The 22,747-nt window shown below is 36.5% G+C and overlaps 1 protein-coding gene across 8 annotated transcripts in view; it reads right to left on the reverse strand.

Moving 5' to 3' along the window:
* CTNNA3 (catenin alpha 3) overlaps nt 1-22,747 on the reverse strand; it is a 1,976,430-nt gene that overhangs the window by 936,998 nt on the left and 1,016,685 nt on the right. The window lies entirely within an intron of this gene.

The raw sequence follows: 22,747 nt of genomic DNA on the forward strand, positions 1-22,747 counted from the left end.
TTTTTTTTCCATTTGCCCCTCCTGACCCACTCACTACCCTATTTCATCACACTGTCTAAACTCACAGTTCGGATTACACAAAGACGCTCCTTTGTTCCCTGACGTCAGGTGAGTTTCGCCAATAGGAGTAACAGAAAGGTGGGAGGAGAATAAGGTTGGGGTATTTATTTTCTGGTTGCTATTCTGAGGGGATGCTATAAGCTGACTGTGTCCCTCTCCTGAAGACACAGCTCCTATCAGGCAGCTTCTTCACACACAAGGTGAGGAAGACACGCACAGCCCTGTCTCCAGTGAGTTTTGCTCCATCTCCCTGCCTTCTCGCCCCTCCCTAGCAGAAGCTGAATTCTCAGGGAAGTGCTGAAGAGCCCTCAGTTTAGGGAAGAAGGAATAGGAAGCCCTTCTATGACCAGGTCCACTCCCTTGTCTTGTTTTGTCAGCTGTTTCTCCTAAAAGGGGTGAAGGGAAAGTGAAAAGCCACAGCAACAGCACAAAAGTAGGTAGGTATTGGTGGCAAAAGATATTCTCAGTCTAATCAGCAAGATTTAAAATGAAATGAAATAGCATTTGACCTATGGCATGTGTAAGAGATACTCGTGCTCCCGTCTCCTTTCAAAAATGCAACCAAGTGAGCCGTCCTTAAGTGAGTGATTCTTCTGCAGACAATTAAGGCACAAGAGATTTCAAGGTCTTTCAGTAAGCTTTAATTAGTGCTATCAAACAGAGCCTAGGAAACACCCACATATTTTAAAGGCAAAACTAAATACAGTATATTCAAAAACAAGACTATAAAATAACCATTTCAAACGTGCTTATGAATCCGAAGCAGTTACTGCCATTTTACGGTCTCTTCAGGAGATGTTTACATCACTACTTATTTCAAGTTTGCAAAGCAAAACTAAGTAACACCTTTGCTTCATTATTTAGCCCTGAACAAAACTCAGTATTTTTAACTTAATAAATGACATCTTCTATTTTGGTTTGGAGGGGTTCAGAGTCTTAAATGTTAGGTTTTTGTTTAATGATCACTGCCCTCTTCCCAAGGGCCAAATTTCCCCCTCACTGAGACTGTGCAAACTGGCCTCACCAGTGGTAGAGATGGACATCTGGGGAGTCATAAACCAAGCCTCTCTGAGCTGGGGTGATTTGGACGCGGTGCTGTATATCAGTTCCAGATGTCAGGCAAGATTGATAAAGCAACGCAAAGCTCCCGATGAAGCACAGTTGAGTTGCAGGAGATTGCCGTGATGATAAGTGCCAGAACAAACCATAAATTCTGGACGCAGAATTAGGAATGGCCTGTAAACAGCAAATAATGGGTGTCTAAATTGAAAATGAAACTATCTGTTGCCTGTAATATTTCTTGCACTCTGGCTTAGGAAGCTGGGCATGTTAGAGACAGGCATGATCCTTTTCAGTGTCTGCCGTTAGAAAGCTGAGGATATTAACTCCTCTTTCCATCAACCTCAGGAAACAGAATGAAATGAACTAGCTAGAAATCATGGGTATAAAATACAGATTTAACACTATGCAGCAAGAATGTTACAGGTTAACAAAACTGAGAAACACGAATATTGCATTTAAAGAACCACCATAGCAAACACTAAAGGAAAGAGCTCAAATAATTTACCTGGATATCTCTCTCTCTCTCTCTCTCTCTCACACACACACACACACACACACACACACACACACACACACACATATGTATATATATGTGTATGAATACCAGGGCTTCTCTTGTGGCTCAGACGGTAAAGCGTCTGCCTACACTGCGGGAGACCCAGGTTCGAGCCCTGGGTCGGGAAGATCCTCTGGAGAAGGAAATGGCAACCCACTCCAGTACTCTTGCCTAGAAAATCCCATGGACAGAGGAGCCCGGTAGGCTTCAGTGTATGAATACATATATAAATGAAATTACTTTCCTGCACCTGATAGTAAGGAGATGTCAGTCAATTTAGTGCAAATCTTGATTACACAACAATTTTAAAGATGCAGAAGATAGAGGATCCAAGATAACTCCAGATACATAGTATTGAAACAGCTATGACTTGAAGGAATTTTTTAGCCACTTTATTAAATAGGGAAGAATCATGTGTAATAAGCACCTTTTTAGTTCTGTGGGATAATTTATAAATAGTATATTACTTGTAAGTGTATGAGAAAATGCCTACCATTTTATAAATAAAACATCATTTTTACTCCATACGCTTTGTTCTTATGACAACAAACTAAAGCCAAGATTTACAGATTGCTATGCTATGCTAAGTCACTTCAGTCGTGTCCGACTCTGTGTGACCTCATAGACGGCAGCCACCAGGCTCCCCCGTCCCTGGGATTCTCCAGGCGAGAACACTGGAGTGGGTTGCCATTTCCTTCTCCAATACATGAAAGTGAAAAGTGAAAGCGAAGTCGCTCAGTCGTGTCCGACTCTTAGCGACCCCACGGATTGCAGCCCACCAGGCTCCTCCGTCCATGGGATTTTCCAAGCAAAAGCACTGGAGTGAGTGCCATTGCCTTCTCCGGATTTACAGATTAGTGGCAGCTAAATTCATGAAAATTTATATACTATTAGTCCTGCTAGATCAATGTAAGCATAGAATCCACTTAACCAAGATTTTACCTTATTTTATAATGACTTATGGAAGAGTAAAAATTCTTGTGGGTTCTTGGTATTATAATGAAGAAGAATATTTCCTGTACTGATACAGGCCACATTGTGCACGAGGCAGTTAAATTTGAACATGGGGTGGATATACCAGGTGGTGATATTCAAAGTATTTTGACAAGCAGGGGTGCATGGCCAGGCATGGGCAGGCAACAGTCAGGGGCCAGGAGCAGCATGTGGGTAACTGGTGCTTACTGGTATTAGAGTCTCTACATACTTAAGTCATCAGTGTTCTGGTAGGGGCAGGATGCTGAATGTTAGCTTGGCAACACTTGCTGCTGAAGAGGTGAAGGAGAAAAGATATTGACACACAGCAATTACAAGGCATACCTGGTGACTCTTTATAATCACTGTGTCTCAATTAGGAGGCATCTCTACCTGAAAAAATGTTCCCTATCCCCACCTCCATCTCTGTACTAGACAGAAACTTTCAAGTTAAAGAGAAAGCAAGCTAAGGGACAAGAATATTATTTTTGAATTAACAAGTAAAATCACGACCAATATTTTGCAGAGTGCATGGAAGAGAAGCAAAGGCTAAAAAATACCAATAATATAACAACAATAATGTAAAATGTTAATAGTTTACTTGTAATGTACCAAGCACGGGATCTACAGACATTATGTTGAGTCCTCTAAATAACCCTATTAAATAATCACTGTCTGCTTTTGGTAAAAGCAAAAGCAAACAGGCTCAGAGGAATGCACTGTTCCTCGTGAACACAGAGCTACAATGTGATACAGCCAGACTTAGGACACAGGTATATCTGACTCCTGAGGTTTTAACTGCTAGGTTATTTTCTCCCATACTGCTAAACACTTGGTTCTAGAAATGGACCTTAAGTTATAAGATTAGCAGATATTAACTGAAAAGAACACCTGTACAAAGAGCAATACTCTAGCAAAGAATATATTTGACAAGAGTAGTATGAGGCACAAAAGAGGACCATTAAACAATGAAAAAAGGATACAATCCCATACAGAACATAAGCTCTGGGGCAGAGGGATGTGAGTGGAATATCAAAGAACCACTGAAAACGTACATATTTTGTGATATACCATAGTGATACAATGAACATATATATATATATATATTTTTTTTTTTCCTTAATAAAACTTGAACCAAAGGACATCTTCATGTCTAAAACTTCTGACCTTTCCACCCAGACTTGGATTTCTTCAGCACCAGCCATGAAGAGCCTTGCCCTGGAAATGCAGATACACTACAGCTCCTCCCCTTCAGTCAATAGCTCATCAAAGCCTGTTATTTATAGTGCTGGAATCCACTCACTTTTATCTTCACTACCACTATTACCATAATCCTTTAATGCCTGTACTACTGTTACCATTCTCTAACTGGTCTACCTATAACTTTCACCCTCCCAGCCTATTAAGCCAATGCATTCTCAAATTTGAAGACAGTGTGATTTGGAAAGCAATCAATTAGAAATTCCCTTCATGCAACATCCCCTACTTTAAAACCCATCAATGGTTTCTCTTTAAAAGATATCAAACAGGGACCCAAACCTCTACATCGTAAAGTTTTATATGTGAAAGTCATTTGACCTCTACCTAACCATCTCTCCAGCTTGGTCCCAGGTCACCTCTTTACATTTATGTTCCAATCATTATAGCTTTCCAGATGTTTAAATATGTCATTTCCTCCCTCTCCACAGGGCTCAGTCCTTGCTGTTTTCTCAACTCAAAATTCTCTTCCCATACCCACTTACTGTGTTCAGATCCTGGGTATTTCCTACTCATCCTTGAGATCTCAGTTCCAATGCTGCTTCTGCCAGAAAGCCTTCCCAGACTCACAACACTCAGAGATGCTTGTTACAACTTATAAATTATTTTTGTTAATAATTTATTAGTGTCCATCTCTCCCAATAAGTAGACTGGAAACACTAGGAGGGCAAAGGACTAAACTTTTGTTCACCATTTTTTCCAGTACCTAGTATATGCCTGATACTTATAATGTGAAATTATTATTACTGAATAAGCTAATGAATTAATCATATATTTATATGGATATTAGGTATTTTTATTAATATAAGAATATTAATTGGTACTGAATATATGTAAGGGAAGACCAAGCTGATCAGTGGTAAAGAAACTGCCTGCAACACAGGAGATATGGGTTCAACCCTAGGGTCAGGAAGATTTCTTGGAGAAGGAAATGACAACCCAATCCAGTAATCTTGTCTGGGAAATCTCATGAACAGAGGAGTCTAGTCAGCTATAGCCCATGGGGTCAGAAAAGAGTAGGACATGACTTAGTGACTAAACAATAGATATGTCAACCCAGTATTTCTATAAAAATAAATATGCTACCATGTGTAAATCAGCTAATGGGAACCTGCTGTATAGCATAGCTTGGTGCTCTCTGGTCATCTAGAGGTGTGGGATGGGCAGGGGAGGCTCAAGAAAGAGAGGATATACATATATATATATATAGCTCATTCACCTCATTTTACAGCTCATTCACTGCACCGTACGGTAGTAACACAATATTGTAAAGCAACTATACTGCATTTTTTAAAAAAAATGAGTTACTACTACAACTAAATTAAAAAATATACTGAGACTGAGTGGACCTTATTACAATTAATATTTCATTACCTGAGTAATCAGTACTCTGTGAAATACAATAGCTTACCAATGTTTATTTCAAAATATAAGGCCTACATTTTACATTTGTCCACTAAGTTTAATTTGCAAAGCTGCATAATATAAAAGATTTCACGAGGAAGGTGGCATGTCATATGAAAGAACAATACTTCTAAAGGACTATTTTGTGAGGTAATTTTAAGACTGGTAATGTTATGTTTACAAATTATAAATTAAGATGAGATATTTACCTCTTTAATTTTTTTCACCAGTTGCCTATGTAGCTTTGATATACCAAATGCTGACTTAAAATCTTATTTTCTAAAACATATATATATTATAAAATTGTATTTTACATTGTATATATTATATTATGTATTGAAAGTGAAAGTCATTCAGTCATGTGCAACTCTTTGTGACCCCATGGACAATACATTCCATGGAATTCTCCAGGCCAGAATACTGGAGTGGGTAGTCTTTCCCTTTTCCAGGGGATCTTCCCAAACCAGGGATCAAACCCAGGTCTCCTGCATTGCAGATGGATTCTTTATCAGCTGAGCCACAAGGGAAGTCCAAGACATTTTAATATATATATAACCTCCTTTAACATTTAGCTTGTAATTATTTTTTCTGAAAATATGTAATTTACATTTGTTTTGGTCTTGGGGTTTAAAAGGTAGCTGAAATCAACTATAATTTATAAATATTGTCATGATGTCTATTAATATTCTTCATATTACATTATTTTTAATTTGTAACCCAGTATCATTAATTCATATAAAGTGTGATTTTACGTTTTAAGTGTTCCAGAGCACTGTTTATCAAACTTCAATTTTCATAAGAATTACCTGTGGATCTTGTTAAAGTGTAGCTTCTGATTCTTTAGTTCTTCATGGAGCCTAAAATTTTGCATTACTAACAAGCTCCCCGGTGATACTGATACAGCAAGTCTATGAAGCATACTTTGAGTAGCAAGGATATAGAATAAATCACTTACTGATAACTAAATCCCATATTGCTCAGACACCCAAATTTTCTGTTCTTTTCTTTATGCCTTGTATTCTGGCACAAAATCATATACAATCACCTTAATGTTATCAATGTCAAAAGTCAATTACCACCTGGCAACTCTCATCTGTTTCTGAAATATCAAAAAAATCTATTCTAGAATAGTAGCTATAATATTACAGAAAATCATGGAAGATATTATGAGGAGTAATTATACTATTCTAAAACAAACTTCTAAAGGTTGCCTAGTCACACACATATGAGCAGGAGTTTTCCTAAAAGCTATCCTATTTAGGTATTCATCTTTTTTACAAGTTCACAAGAGTGTTAAAGGGTTTTATAATTATTGATTTTCACTGATAAACAGAATATGGAATTTTAGTTAGTATATATAGAAATCAAGATTCCGGGAGAAATATCAATAACCTCAGATATGCAGATGACACCACCCTTATGGCAGAAAGAGAAGAACTAAAGAGCCTCTTGATGAAAGTGAAAGAGGAGAGTGAAAAAGTTGGCTTAAAGCTCAACGTTCAGAAAACGAAGATCATGGCATCTGATTCCATCACTTCATGGCAAATAGATGGGAAAATAGAGGAAACAGTGACAGACTTTCTTTTGGGGGGCTTGGAAATCACTGCAGATGGTGATTGCAGCTGTGAAATTAAAAGACACTCATTGAAGGAAAGTTATGACCAACCTAGACAGCATATTAAAAAGCAGAGACATTACTTTGTCAACAAAGGTCTGTCTAGTCAAAGCTATGGTTTTTCCAGTAGTCGTGTATAGATGTGAGAGTTGGACTACAAAGAAAGCAGAGCCCCAAAGAATTGATGCTTTTGAACTGTGGTGTTGGAGAAGACTCTTGAGACTCCATTGGACTGCAAGGATATCCAACCAGTCCATCCTAAAGGAGATCAGTCCTGGGTGTTCATTGGAAGGACTGATGTTGAAGCTGAAACTCCAATACTTTGGCCACCTGATGCAAAGAGCTGACTCATTTGAAAAGACCCTGATGCTGGGAAAGATTGAGGGCAGGAGGAGAAAGAGATGACAGAGGATGAAATGGTTGGATGGCATCACCAACTCAATGGACATGAGTTTGGGTAAACTCCAGGAGTTGGTGATGGCAGGGAGACCTGCATGCTGCAGTTCATGGGGTCGCAAAGAGTTGGACACAACTGAGCAACTGAACTGAACTGATACAGAAATTGCTTCATCTGTAAATGGGAAATTGAGTCAAAAGTCCAGGACCAGATGTCTTCACTGCCGGATTTTACTAAAAATACAAAGAAGAATTTATACCAATCCTTTCACTCAAACTATTCCAACATACTGAAGAGAAGGAAATACTCCTAAATTCAGTCTATGAGGCCATCATCACCCTGACACCAAATATAGACAAAGACAACTATTAAAAAAGAAAAAATAAGAAGAAGAATATTGCAAGCTAATATATTTGATGAACATAGTTGCAAAAAATTCTCAGAAAATATTAGCAAACTCAACCGAAAAATTTGTATCCAAATTGGAAGTGAAGTGATAAGTGTCCCTTTCTCAGATAACAGAATAGTTTATATACAGAACCCTAAAGTCACTACACAAAAACTATCAATTCCAACTGAGCTATTTCAAATCTTATAGGATGATGCTGTTAAAATGCTGCACTCAATATGCCAGCACATTTGGAAAACTCAGCAGTGGCCACAGGACTGGAAAAGGTTACTTTTCATTCAATCCCAAATAAAGACAATGCCCAAGAATGTTCAAACTACTGCACAATTGCACTCATTTCACAGGCTAGCAAGTAATGCTCAAATTTCTTCAAGCCAGGCTTCAACAGTATGTGAATCATGAACTTCCAGATATATAAGCTGTATTTAGAAAAGGTAGAGGCACCAGAGATCAAATTGCCAACATCTACTGGATCATCAAAAAGGCAAGAAAATACCAGAAAAACATCTACTTCTGCTTTATTGATTATGTCAAAGGCTTTGACTGTGTAGATCACAACAAACTGTAGAAAATTCTTCAAGAGATGGGAATAATAGATCACCTTACCTGCCTCCTGAAAAATCTATAGGCAGGTCAAGAAGCAACAGTTAGAACTAGACATGGAACAACAGACTGGTTCCAAATTGGAAAAGGAGTATGTCAAGGCTGTATATTGTCACCCTGCTTATTTACCTTATATGCAGAGTACATCATGCTAAATGCAGGGCTGGATGAAGCATAAGAAGTGAAGTCACTCAGTCATGTCTGACTCTTTGGGACCCATTGGACTGTAACCTACCAGGATCCTCCATCCATGGGATTTCCCAGGCAAGAATACTGGAGTGGATTGCCATTTCCTTCTCCAGGGAATCTTCCCAAACCAGGGGTTGAACATGGGTCTCCCACACTGCAAGTAGACTCTTTACCATCTGAGCCACCAGGGAAGCCAAGCTGGAATCAAGATTGCTGGGAGAAATATCAATAACCTCAAGTTCGCAGATGACACTACCCTTATGGCAGAAAGTGAAGAAGAACTAAAGAGCCTCACGATGAAAGTGACAGAGGAGAGTGAAAAAGCTGTCTTAAAATTCAACATTCAAGAAACGAAGATCGGGGCATCCATGTCCATCACTTCATAACAAATAGATGGGGAAACAATGGAAACAGTAACAGACTTTACTTTGGGGCTCTAAAATCACTGCCGATGGTGACTGCAGCCATGAAATTAAAAGACACTTGCTTCTTGGAAGAAAAGGTATGACCAACCTAGACAGTGTATTAAAAAGCAGAGACGTTACTTTGCCAACAAAGGTCCATCTTTTAAAACTATGGTTTCTCCACTAGTCATTTTTTCAGTAGGATATGAGAGTTGGGCTATAAAGAAAACTGAGCACCGAAGAACTGATACTTTTGAACTGTGGTGTTGGAGAAGAATCTTGAGAGTCCCTCAAACTGCAAGGAGATCCAACCAATCCATCCTAAATGAAATCCTAAATATTCACTGGAAGGACTGATGCTGAAGCTAAAACTCCAATATTTTGGCCACCTGATATGAAGAACTGACTCCTTAGAAAAGACCCTGATGCTGGGCAAGATTGAAGGCAGGAGGAGAAGGGGATGACAGAGGATGAGATGGTTGGATGACATCGCTGACTCAGTGGACATGAGTTTGAGCAAGCTCTTGGAGCCGCTGATGGACAGGGAAGCCTGGCATGCTGCAGTCCACGGGGTCACAAATAGCCGGACATGACTGAGCAACTGAACTCAGCTAGAAGTCTCTACACAAAAACAGAATAAATGAATTCACCTAGGTTACAGAATACAAGATTAACATACAGAAATCTGATACATTTCTTTATATCAACAATGAAATATCAGAAAAAGTAAAAAGCAATCCTGTTTAAAATCACAAAACAAAACAAAACCTAGGAATAAAGTTAACCAAGAAAGTAAAAAACCTATACACCATAAACTAAAGAAAACTGATACAGGAAACTGAAGATGGTTCAAAGAAATGGAAATATATGTCATTTTCCCAGAAGTATTAATATTAGCAAAATGGCCATATTACCCAAAGAAATCTACATATTTAATACAATCCCTATCAAAATGGCTATGACATTTTTTAATATCCTATAGTTTATATGTAACCACAACAGACCCTGAATTGCCAAAGCAATTCTGAGGAAAAAGAACAAAGTTGGAGGTATAACACTTTGATATATCAGATAATGCTAGTTACATAGCTAAAGTAATTAAAACAGTGTAGTATTGGCGCAAAAATAGATATACAGATCAATGAAACAAAATCACAAACCAAGAAATAAACCCACACAGGTAAGGTCAATTAATCTACCACAAAGCAGGCAAGAATATACATTGAAGAAAAGACAATTTTTTCATCAAGTAGTGCTAGGAAAACTGGACAGTTACATGTAACTCAATGAAATTAGAACACTCCCTTGAACCATATATCAAAAAAAAACTCAAAATGGTTTGAAGGCGTGAATGAATGACATGACATCATAAAACTCCTGGAAGAGAACATAGGCAAAATATTCTCTGACATAAATCTTAGCATTATTTTTTCAGCCTCTCAAGGCAAAATGAAGAGAAGGAAAAATAAACAAATGTGGCCAAATCAAACTTAAAAGTTTCCATACATGTGGAGGATATTACTTAGCTATAAAAAAAAATGAAATACTGTCATTTACAATAATATAAATGGATCTATTTCTGGTTTATTGACTATGCCAAAGCGTTTGACTGTGTGGATCACAATAAATTGTGGAAAATCCTGAAAGAGATGGGAATATCAGATCACCTGACCTGCTTCTTAAGAAACCTGTATGCAGGTCAGGTTAGAACTGGACATAGAACAGACTGGTTCCAAATAGGAAAAGGAGTACCTCAAGGCTGTATATTGTCACCCTGCTTACTTAACTTCTATGCAGAGTACATCATGAGAAACGCTGGGCTAGAAGAAGCACAAGCTGGAATCAAGATTGCCAGCAGAAATGTCAATAACCTCAGATATGCAGATGACACCACCCTTATGGCAGAAAGTGAAGAGGAACTAAAAAGCCTCTTGATGAAGGTGAAAGAGGAGAGTGAAAAAGTTGGCTTAAAGCTCAACATTCAGAAAACGAAGATCATGGCATCCGGTCCCATCACTTTATGGGAAATAGATGGGGAAACAGTGGAAACAGTGTCAGACTTTATTTTTTGGGGCTCCAAAATCACTGCAGATGATGATTGCAGCCATGAAATTAAAAGACACTTACTCCTTGGAAGGAAAGTTATGACCAACCTAGATAGCATATTCAAAAGCAGAGATATTACTTTTCCAGCAAAGGTCCGTCTAGTCAAGGCTATGGTTTTTCCAGTAGTCATGTATGGTTGTGAGAGTTGGACTGTGAAGAAAGCTGAGTGCCGAAGAACTGATGCTTTTGAACCATGGTGTTGGAGAAGACTCTTGAGAGTCCCTTGGACTGCAGGGAGATCCAACCAGTCCATCCTAAAGGAGATCAGTCCTGGGTGGTCATTGGAAGGACTGATGCTGAGGCTGAAACTCCAGTACTTTGGCCACCTGATGCGAAGACCTGACTCATTGGAAAAGTCCCTGATACTGGGAGGGACTGGGAGCAGGAGGAGAAGGGGACAACAGAGGATAAGATGGCTGGATGGCATCACGGACTCGATGCACATAAGTTTGGGTGAACCCCAGGAGTTGGTGATGGACAGTGAGGCCTGGTATGCTGCAATTCATGGGGTTGCAAAGAGTCAGACACGACTGAGCGACTGAACTGAACTGAAATGGATCTAGAAAAATGATGTGTAGTCACATGGAAAAAGACAAATGTTATATGATATAATTTACATATTGAATCTAAAAAGAATAATACAAATGGGTCTATAAACAATTAGAAACAGACTCACAGACATAGGAAACAAACTTAAGGTTGCTGAAAGGGAGTGGGGCAGGGATAAATTTGGGGTATGGGATTAATAGACACAAACTACTATATATAAAATGGGTAGGCAACAGGCATTTACTGTGTAGCATAAGGAGCTATAGGTAATATCTTGTAATAACCAATAATGGAAGATAATCTGAAAAAAATCACTTTTTCATTGAATTCTTAACTTTTATTCCTACAGATATTTTTTCACAGTTGTTTTTTGTTGGTCTGTTTGTTTGCCTATATCATACTTAATTTCACCAACTAACAGATCTGAATCTTTCTTTCTATATTTTTTGGGGGAAATTTTTCTTATAATGGAAAATAATCTGAAATCTATATACATACCTATATACATAAAACTGAATTAATCTTCTGTACACTTGAAACTAACACAACATTGTAAATCAACTATACTTCAGTTTTAAAAAAGAACTGGAAAAAATTATCTAATTGTCAAATATCTATCATCTACCAGAAACTGTTGTGTTTTCTGTATGTGTATTTAATCTACTTCAGTAGCCACTCTGAGGTAGAATACGATTATTTACATTGTAAAGAAGAGGAAATAGAATCAAGTACATTAAGAAAATTATAATTGGTAAAGTCCTTATTTTTTTGCTCTATATCATATATTTTAAATGCTTATCAGCATGTAAAAAGTTTTTATTAGAGCATCCTTTGAACTTTTGCTGTTATTTACAGGCTTATTAAATAGGCTCATGACATCTGGCTCTGCTTTGTTGATGTATCAGTACAACAATATTTGCAACTGCATAAACAGCACTTCTATTTATTCTGCGTTAGAACCACATTCCTGACCTTTCCCCCTTACTGGAGTTATATCAAGCTTATTTTCTCACAAATATTAATCACAGATTCAGTAATACACAAGCAAATTTGGAACTTTGAGTCACTAAAGATCAAAGTGTCCCACTCACCTTCTGTTCAGGCAACTATTTAATTGCAGGCTAGTAGATTTTAATATCAAGCATTTAATATCAAATTACCTGGCCAGAAATAGACCCTGAAAAATCTGGTTAAAGCAAAATTAAGTCATGGCTTAGAAGGGCATAGAGATAACATGTAAAAGACCCAGAAATGTAGAGAACACTCAGCAAAATTCCAATTAAATGTGTCAACTTTTAAGCCTTAAACAAGTACTACTCACTTGAATACGTTGGGGAAATGTCATGGATCAAAATCAAGTATAAAAGATAGCAGTTTGAAAGACCAAGTAAATATTAACAATGAATGAATGAATGAAATAAGCCTTAGTTATATTCAAAAGCACAAAGGCTTCTGAGGCCATGAGCCATCTGACGAAAAACTGATCCCATCAGGATGATAGAGCCATCACTCTGCCACAGTATCGATGCTTCAGCTAGTCCACACAGGCTCTGGGCTCATTATCATTTTTTATTATTTTCATTATTATTACTTTCTTCTTGTATTTCCTATAACTATTCTTTGGGTTTAGAATCTGTTATCACAATTACAAGGAAGAAACCACTGGAATTAGTGAAAAGCTTATGAATTTATTTCTTACTGAATAACAAGGACAAAAAAGTCAATTTGATGACCACAAAGTGTCTCAAGTAATTGTGTTTTCTGTATTCAAAGTGTTTATTCCCAATTCCTCAGACCTACACAAAGTCCCACCACAGAGGAGGCATATTTCTTGAAGCTGGAAAATAATTTAAATATATCACCTCAGTACTTATATGGTGGCAAAATACTTTTAGCTAGGTGATGCCTATGTGCGGTTAAATTATGGTTCCCAGGATGACAATCATTCATTTACACCACACAAGCAGCCCCACAAAGATACAGTTCACTGCCTCAATGGATTCAGCAATAAAAAGGAACACATTTAAATACTGAAGCCATTGTGCATGAATAAATGGCAAAATAAAGGAAACCCTTTAAGTGCTTTCCAGCCGTTTAACCCAGAACCATTCAATTTCCCTTTATTTGTTCCTCTTAATAACTTTTTTCCCTAGGTAAAGCTAGGAAAGCATAGCACCATTGTGACCTTGAATTTGGTATAAAGCAAGTAACATATATTGACACTGTCGATAGCTCTGTATGTGACAAAGAAAGATTTTCCTGTTTCTGAAGGAGATTGTTTTTTTCTTTTTTTTTTAAGGGAAAACCAAACCAAGATTTGGAACTAAGTTTCTGTGTTGTCCTTACCTGAGGCCTCAGATTATTTGTTATTCAGTAACTAAGTCATTTCCAACTCTGAGACCCCATGGACTGCAGCACATCAGGTTTCCCTATCTTTTACTATGTCCTGGAGTTTGCTCAAACTCATGTCCACTGAGTTGGTTGTTGTAGTTCAGTTTGGAGAGATAGGGCAGGGTGGTCCTTCCTTTATTTTCTTCACTCTACAAATTAAGTTAAGCTCAGGGAATAAGGAAAGTAAGCTAAGATGAAAATAAACAATTATTTGCACATGTTAACCGTCACAATGATTTTATACTTACTACGTTCAATCCCTAGATTGGGAAGATCCCCTGGAGAAGGAAATGGTAACCCACTCCAGTATTCTTGCCTAGAGAATCCCATGGATAGAGAAGCCTGGTAGGCTACAATCCATGTCGCAAAGAGTTGGACACGACTGAGCGACTTCACACACACACACACCTCATTTAACACCTCCCCTCAATTTTATAATGTCAACAAACCAGGTATCAGAACACTTGTAAATTATTATAGATTCATTCAGATAAGTACCTAGATTGGCCTTTGATCTATATCTTACCACAAAAGACTATTAACACTTTATTTATTACCTACATTCTTCTTGACATTTGGTAATTAGCTTAGCAGAGAAAAACTATCCACTTGCAGATTGGAACTTTAAAAAATTATTTATATCTCCATTGTCAAATAATAATTAAAGTTTGTATAAATATAAAAACTTAAATTTAAAAAGTTAATATTAAAAATAATTAAAGCTTAGAAATACCAAATCTAATTTAGCTAGAACATATTATTCAGTCTCCTCTAAGTTTTCACAACACCTGTAAAAACATACAGAAAAAGTTGAAAATTAATAACAATATTGATAACTATGTCTTGCAGTTAACCTAAGTTTAAAATTATTGAATGTTATTAGGCTTAGTCTCTTAGGATTAGGTCAGTTTTTTTTTTTTTTCTTTTTTTTTTTAAGTGAGCTGATTTAAAGTTTGTTTAAAGGAAAATACTAGCAAATAATAGTACAGGTGGTGTCTTGATACAAAAAAAAAATGTGAAATGGTGTAATAATGCATGTTTAGGATGTAATGATGAAAGTTTAGAAAACTCTAATTCATTGTAAATATAACTATTTCAGATTAGCAAAGCATTGCCTACCCAATTTAGAAACATAGGTCTTTCTATGTCTGATTTGAGGTCCATAGCTCAGAAAATATTGGGTACAAAATGAAGAGAACTAGACATAGTGTATTGAATTCTAGGAGTTGAGACCCAAACAGGTAAACTCTTAAGTGGAGAGGTCATACAAAGATTCTAATATCAGCACAATGGTGAGTACTGTAGTCTTTTTGTCATGTACTTTACCTGTCCAAGGTCTCAGAAACCTAAAATATAGGCATAAAATACAGTATTTCAAACTGTTAAGCTATATTAGATAAATGGCTGCTGATGCTGCTTAGTCCCTTCAGTATATCCAACTCTGTGTGACCCTATAGACTGCAGCCCGCCAAGCTCCTCTGTCCATGGGATTCTCTAGGCAAGAGTACTAGAGTGGATCGCCATGCCCTCCTCAAGGGTTATTCCCAACCCAGGGATTGAATCTGGGTCTCCTGAATTCCAGGCAGATTCTTTATCACTGAGCCAAATAGCTGCTAGACATCTACAACTATTTTATAAACCATATGCATTAATCTGTCCTCCATTTATAGATCTGACGTGGGATTCAGCCAGCTTACCATCTGAGCCACCACAGAAGCCCTAGCAAAACAAAGTATACAATTAAACAGTATAATTCAAAGGCAATGCATGTATACTACTTCTTAGTAAACATCAAGCCACTAGAGAGATTTCCTTGCTCAGTAAAAAGGAAAGGGGGGAAAAATGCATGGTTTAAAAACTAAAAAGGGAACACAGATCAAGCTTTGACAGAATCAAAATGTTCTGTCAATGGTTTAACTCACAGTCAGAAAAAAATTCAACATTCTTAAAGAAAGATTAAAATAATCCAGAGCCTCTAAAATATATGTTCTACAATGTTAAGTTTACAATAAAAATTAAATAGTCAATCAGAGAGATGAGGAAAAGGTGAATTATAAAATATTTAAAGACCAATGGAGATGGATTTCAGCCAGAGGTTTTTTCAGATAATGGAGTTAACAGATAAGGACTTCAAAATATCTATGATTAGTACTTCAATGAAAATGAGTAATAAATGAACAAAATGTATGAAAATATAGAGTATTTCCACAGAAAATTTGAATCTACAATGTATCATATAGACATTTTAGGAATGAAAAATACAATATCTGAAGTTAAAAACTCATGATACAGGATTAATAGCAGAATGGACATGGAAGAAGACGAAATTAGTAAATCTGAAGAAAAGTCTATACAAATAGCCAAACTGAAGCACAGAAGTGGAGGAGGCAAACCACAGGGATGAACTTAAGAGAAAGTGTGAACATGGTCTGAAAGTCTAACATACTTTTAACAGGAGTCCCAAACCAAGAGTATAAAGAGAAAGAGACTGAGGCAATATTTTAAAAAATAATGGTTGATAATTTTACAAATCTGAAGAAAGGAAAAAAGAACCCATAGTTTTCGGAGAAGGCAATGGCACCCCACTCCAGTACTCTTGCCTGGAAAATCCCATGAATAGAGGAGCCTGGAAGGCTGAAGTCCATGGGGTCGCTGAGGGTCGGACACGACTGAGCGACTTTCACTTTCACTTTTCACTTTCATGCATGGAGAAGGAAACGGCAACCCACTCCAGTGTTCTTGCCTGGAGAATCCCAGGGATGGGGGAGCTTGGTGGGCTTCCGTCTATGGGGTCGCACAGAGTCGGACACGACTGAAGCAACTTAACAATCTTAGTGAACCTCAAACAATAAATTTAAGGAAAAGGGAACTAGGCACATCACAGTGTAATTTGCATCTAGTGATTTGCATCACTAAAGTTCAAGTTTTAGACAGTGAGGTGGGGGGTTTTGGGATGAATTGAGAGATTGAGACTGACATATATATAATATTGATAATAATTATAAAATAGCTAACTAATGAGAATGTACTGTATAACACAGGGAACTCTACTCAGTGCTCTGTGGTGACCTAAATGGAAAGGAAATCCAAGAAAGGGGGGATATAGGTAGGTATATGTATAGCTGATTCACTCTGCTGTACAGCAGAACATTGTAAAGCAACAATACTCCAATAATTTTTTTTTTAAATAAAGGCAACCAGAGGAGGATTTCCTGGTGGTCCAGTGGTTAAGATTATGTGCTTTCACTGCTGTGGTCCAAGGTTCTATCCCTGGTCAGAGAACTAAGATCCCACATGCAACAGCCAAAAAAAAAAAAGTGTTTAAAAAAGTTAAATATATAAAAGCAACCAGAGATAAAGGCTCACTACATTTAGGGAAACAAAATACGAATGTTGCTTGCCTTTCCAATGGAACCCGTGGAAGCTGATCGACAAGTATATGACACCGTAAAGCTTCCCAGGTGGCTCAGATGAGAAAGAATTAGCTTGTACTGCAGCTTGTAATGCAGGAGACTCGGCTTCAATCCCTGGGTTGGGAAGAATACCTGGAGAAGGGAATAACAACCCACTCCAGTATTCTTGCCTAGAGAATTCCATGGACAGAGGAGCTTGGCTGGCTACAGTCCATGGGGTTGCAAACAGTCAGACAGGACTGAGCAAATAACACTTTCACTTTCCAACCGCTAAAAAAAATCCTATACATCAAGAACTTAATAGCCTTTAAGAATAAGCTTAAAGACATTCTAAGATAAACAAAAGCTGAGAATATTCCTAGATGTCACACTATAGAAAATACTAAACAAAGGTCTTTAAGTAAAATTGAATCTTTAGTATTATGAGTGCCACAGAGTACAATATTGGGTAGAAAATATTCATATAAATAATTAAAATAAAAAGGTATTTAGGAGAATTAGATTTATGAATGTGAAGAGATGAGTAATAACTTAGCCCATGTATTCTGCTTATATATTCCTCTTTAATGTATACACAATAGTGATAAATGTTTTTAAAATATGCTAAATTACTCAAAAGGGCTCTTTCAATTAAATATAACATCAAAAGCATAAGTAATATAGGAAGCCTTTATCATAACTTATTTGGCAGTATTTGTTGTCTTTTTTAGTGTATGTAGGTTGATGTATCTTACTATCCATTGAATTATAGGTTTGATAAAATGGAGCAATACTTTAAAAATTAAAACTTAAGAATTGAAAGATAAATCTAAGAACAATGCTTTGCATAAAAAAAAAACAGTAAGACAGATATTTGAGATATTTAGCTATCAGAAAATGGAAATAAAGACTAAAGCAACAAATGGGATAAATCAAATATGGCAATTTTCCAAAGTTCCAAATAAATTTTTAAGTCTTTGTTAAAATTTCTGGAAAAATATAATACAATTTTGTCATGAAAACATAAACAATCATCAAGGAACTAAAACTATACAAAAATTGAATGAATGAAGATAATTTTAAGTTATCTCCAATAAATTTTCTATGATTTAACTTATTCCTTTACAGATTTACACATTAACTTTTACACATTCTATGCTATATAGTCCTTAAGTTCAGAGTTTCTTTAAGAATATAAAAAGTTTGGAAATTTTTAAAATCCTATAACATTATACATAATTATGTCTATGCAATTTTAAAATGTCAATAAAGCCGATTGCGTTATGAAAAAAAATATGACCAAACTGACTTAGGATAATCTGAATAGGCTAATTAGTGAAGTATTCAAAATATTTTGAAATAATTTCAAATAGACTTTAAGCTCTGAAGGTTTAATGGATGAGTTCTTTTATTAAACTTTTAAAGAATAATAACTTTTTAAAAACTCTCATATATTATAAATTTCTGCAGAACAAAGAAAAACGGTGAAGATTCTCAATGCATTTTACTTGCTAGTATATGCTTAAGACAATGCAAACAGTCGATTCATTGGAAAAGATCTTGATGCTGAGAAAGATTGAGGGCAGGAGGGAAACGGAGTGACAGAGGATGAGATGGTTGGATGATATCATCAACTCAATGGATATGAGTTTGAGCAAACTCCAGGAGATAGTGAAGGATAGAGAAGCCTGGCGTGCTACAGTCTGTGGGGTCGCAGGGTTGGACATGCCTTAGTGACTGAACAACAACAAAATAAAGTTAAGAAAATTTGAAAAGTAGATCTCATCTGTGAAAAAAGATGTAAAATATTCCTAAATAAAATATAATAATGTTTCACACATTCAAAAGAATTAAGACTGAGATGGCTCCACTAGTGAATTCTACCAAAAATTTTAAGTCATACTAATCATATACAGTACAGAATCTTTCAAACATACAGAATGAATATTCTCCAACTCATTTAATGATGTCAACACAACCCGAACACCAAACCACAGAAGCCAATTTCCATCAAAATTATACATGCAAAAATTTTAGCAAACTGTTAGCAAATCATATTTACCACTATAAAAAAAGGGATAATACACCTTAGCCAAGTAAACTTTATCTCAAGAATGTAAGATTTAATATTAAGAAGTTACTATCATTCATTATATTAACATAATAAAGGGGAAAATTACATGATCATATAAATGTAAGCAAAAAAATGTATTAGGGAAAATTCAACTCCCATTTTTTATATAAAAAAATCTCTCAGCCAATTATAAACAGAAGTAAACTTCAAAAATAAATCTAGAGCTAATACCAAGTGTTTTTTTCTTCTAGGTTTGTAGTTAGGACAACAATGTCCTTTCCTTCCACCTCTATCCAACATTATGCTGGAGGTCTTAGTCAATGCAATGAGGCAGGGAGAATACTAAAAACTATAGCAAACATAAAGGAAGAAGAAAGACTGCCTTAGTTGTTCAACATGATTCACAGACAATGTGATTGTGTATGTAGAAAAATCAAAGAAATCTATTATTGAAATATTAGGCCTTGTAAGCTTAGGCAGATCATAGACTGTGTTGGAGAAGACTCTTGAGAGTCCCTTGGACTGCAAGGAGATCCAACCAGTCCATCCTAAAGGAAATCAGTCCTGAATATTCATTGGAAGGACTGATGCTAAAGCTGAAACTCCAGTACTTTGGCCACCTCATGCGAAGAGCTGACTTATTGGAAAAGACTCTGATGCTGGGAGGGATTGGGGGCAGGAGGAGAAGGGGACAGCAGAGGATGAGATGGCTGGATGGCATCACCGACTCAATGGACATGAGTTTGAGTAAAATCCAGGAGTTGGTGATGGACAGGGAGGCCTGGTGTGCTGCGATTCATGGGGTTGCAAAGAGTCGGACACACCTGAATGACTGAACTGAACTGAACTGAACTGAAGCTTAGGCAGATCATAGACTGTAAGATCAATGTTAGAAATCAATTATACATGTATACACAGCAATGAATTAGTGGAAAATCAAATTTAAAAACAACATCGCTTGAAGTAGCATTAAAAATCATAAGAAGTTACAAGAATAAATTTAAACAAAAAATGTACAAAACTCTAAACTGAAAACTAATGAAATATTTCTGAGACAAAGAAGTCCTACATCGATAGCTATGATATAGATATTGGGAAAGCAAATATTGTTACTGTCAAATCTGTCTGTAGATTCAATACAATCTCAATCAATATCTTAGCAGGATTTCATTGTATAAAATGGAAAATGGATTCTAAAATTTATGGAAATACAAAGAATACAGAAAACACAAAACAATCTCAAAAGAAGAACAATATAGGATTAATAACAGCACTGGATTTTAAAACTTCCTATAAAGCTATAGTTATTAAGAAAATGCACAAAAGGATAGATATATAAATCAATGAAACAGAAAAGAGTTCAGAAATAGATCCACACTTAGATGGTGTGTGTGTGTGTGTGTGTGTGTATTTTTTTTTTCTAACAAAGCCTCCAGAGTAATTAATGGAGGTGGGGGTAGGGGGGGGAATGTCTTCAATAATTGGTACTGGAACCATATTTTTTAAATGAATCTCAATTCCTTTCTTACACCATAAGTAAAAAGTTATTTGAAACAGTTCATAAATGCAAAATACAGAAGCAAAAAGCTTCTTGAAGAAAGCATATTTTCAATATTAGACAAGGCAAAAATTCCTTGGACATAATAAAGCATAATGACAAACTAAAGCATTCATAAAAAGACACTTAAAAATATGAATAGACTTGCCACAAATTGGAATATTCATAATACATACATCTCACAATGGACTTGTATGATGAATATTTAACTCCAACAAGAGGTCAAATAAAAAACAGTGATAATGGACAAAACATTTTGAACACTTCACAAAATCAGACACGCAAATAGCCAATAAACATAGGAAAATTAGCAATTTTTTTTGTTTACCAATACCAAATATCATTATAGAATTGAATGCTATTCAAACCTCCACTAATATGACTCCAGTGTTCTTGCCTGGAGAATCCCAGGGACGGGGGAGCCTGGTGGGCTGCTGTCTATGGGGTTGCACCGAGTCAAATACAACTGAAGCAACGCAGCAGCAATATGACTAAAATTTTAAAAACTGGCCACATCAAATGTTGGCAAGGAAGTGAAACAACTCGAAACTCTTAAATGCAGGTAAAAGTGTAAAATGGTACCACATTTTGCGAAAAGCATTTGGCAACATCTTATTAAATATATATCTATGACCAGACAATTCTACTAAGCATGTATTTAAGAAAATTTAAAACATAGGTCAAGAAAAAGAACTGAACAAATCCAAACCAGAAACTACTCAACAGTTCATCAGTATGAGAATGGATAAATTTTAGTATATTAGTTCAAAGGAGCACTACTCAGTAACTAAAATGCTCAAACTACTGGCAAAGGCATCAACACGGAGGAACTGAAAAAATATTTTGCTGAGTGAAACAAGATTTCCACAGTTCATATATGAAACTCTAAATTGGAGAAAATGGTATGGCAAAAGAAATCAGCTTGCAGGTGTGCAACACACAGGGTGTGACTTGAAGGGGGCCCAAATGAACAATTACATGTTGTATTTTGTATCTCTATTTTATACCCTGTTAGGAGTGTGAGTTACACCAGTGCTTGTACTTTTCAAAACACATTAAATTTAAACGTGTTAAATTACTGCATTCAATTTAAATATACATTTTAAAAAATATAAATGTGTTGTTATCATTTGTATATTCTTACAATACATAATTTGCTTTTGTTTTTTTCATGCAGGGAGATTATTAGTTCATTTCGGTTCAGTTCTGGTTTTCCACTTGTCTCTTTTCCTGCCTCTCAATTTCATATCTTACAACCCATCAAACACATATTTGCACCTGAATTCTGTTTGAAATGTCCTTTCCCTCCTTCACCTACAGAACTTTCACTTACAAAATTTAGGACTGAACTGTGGTGTTGGAGACGACTCTTGAGAGTCCCTTGGACTGCAAGGAGATCCAACCAGTCCATTCTGAAGGAGATCAGCCCTGGGATTTCTTTGGAAGGAATGATGCTAAAGCTGAAACTCCAGTACTTTGGCCACCTCATGCGAAGAGTTGACTCATTGGAAAAGACTCTGATGCTGGAAAGGATTGGGAGCAGGAGGAGAAGAGGACGACAGAGGATGAGATGGCTGGATGGCATCACTGACTCAATGGACGTGAGTCTCAGTGAACTCCGGGAGTTGGTGATGGACAGGGAGGCCTGGTGTGCTGCGATTCATGGGGTCACAAAGAGTCGGACACGACTGAGCGACTGAATTGAACTGAGTTCATTTCCTCTCCAAAGAGAGTTCCTTTCCTCTTTCA

The sequence above is a fragment of the Bos indicus genome, chromosome 28 (genome assembly GCF_029378745.1).
Source record: "Bos indicus isolate NIAB-ARS_2022 breed Sahiwal x Tharparkar chromosome 28, NIAB-ARS_B.indTharparkar_mat_pri_1.0, whole genome shotgun sequence".
Taxonomy (NCBI): Eukaryota; Metazoa; Chordata; class Mammalia; order Artiodactyla; family Bovidae; genus Bos; species Bos indicus.